Source organism: Podarcis tiliguerta (genome assembly GCF_965153285.1).
Source record: "Podarcis tiliguerta genome assembly, chromosome: 5".
In the NCBI taxonomy this organism is placed as follows: domain Eukaryota; kingdom Metazoa; phylum Chordata; class Lepidosauria; order Squamata; family Lacertidae; genus Podarcis; species Podarcis tiliguerta.
In genome coordinates, this window is record NC_139538.1 from 57,176,639 (window position 1) to 57,177,580 (window position 942).

Here is a 942-nt window from a genome sequence, read left to right on the forward strand (position 1 = left end):
TTTATTTTCTTTGCTGGGAAAAGAAAAAGAAAAGTATCAGAAAACAATTGGTGAAACATTAACAAGGCATTTCACACCAGAATAGTGTATTCGTTCTGGCATGTGAGCTGGTGAGTCTGTTTGGGGATTTAAAAGGAATGCAGGCACATTCAGAAGGCCAATCCCCCTTTGAATCAATTCTGTTAACTTTTTGCCTTCTTAAAATTCTTCCAGTAGCCAACCCAGTGTTGTTCTATATCCAATTTATCTGTAATTATGGGTATCTTGTTTCGTCATTAAACATTTTTACTTCCAAAAATATATTATAAAAATGATAGCTACATGATGGCATGCCTGTGTCTGTCTGTGTTATTTAATAATATACCAAACTTCCAGGAACTGTGTCAATGTTCCCTTGAAGGACCCCACTAAAAATTCATATTGGGCTTTCAAATGTGATTTCTACTTAACTGTGGTAGCTTTTCGCACCAGCATTCCTGTAAACCAGTAATCACAGAATTATAGAGTTGTAGAGTTGGAAGGGACCACAAGGGTCATCTAGTCCAACCCCCTGCAATGCAGAAATCCTCTGTCCAATGTGGGGCTTTAACCCACAACCCTTGGATTAAGAGTCTTGTGTCACCTTCTAATTCCACTTCTGGAAGAAACATATGGGAGGAATTAGATTATGGCACAATGCTCAGCAGTGGAGTGTGTACTTTGCATGCACAAAGATATAGAAGCATGATTAGTCGCACCAACAGGGTAAAGAACAGCTTCTATCCGTGGGCTGTTAGGCTGCTGAATGAAAAGATGACAACAAGGCAACTGACTTTCGGGTTTGGTGGATGAGTGTCAGTAAACGAGAGGAATTAAGACTAAGAGAGCTGACTGGGGGGTGCTCGTGTAATCTCACTGTATACAAGTTGTACAAGTGACAATAAAGTATTTCAATTTCAATTC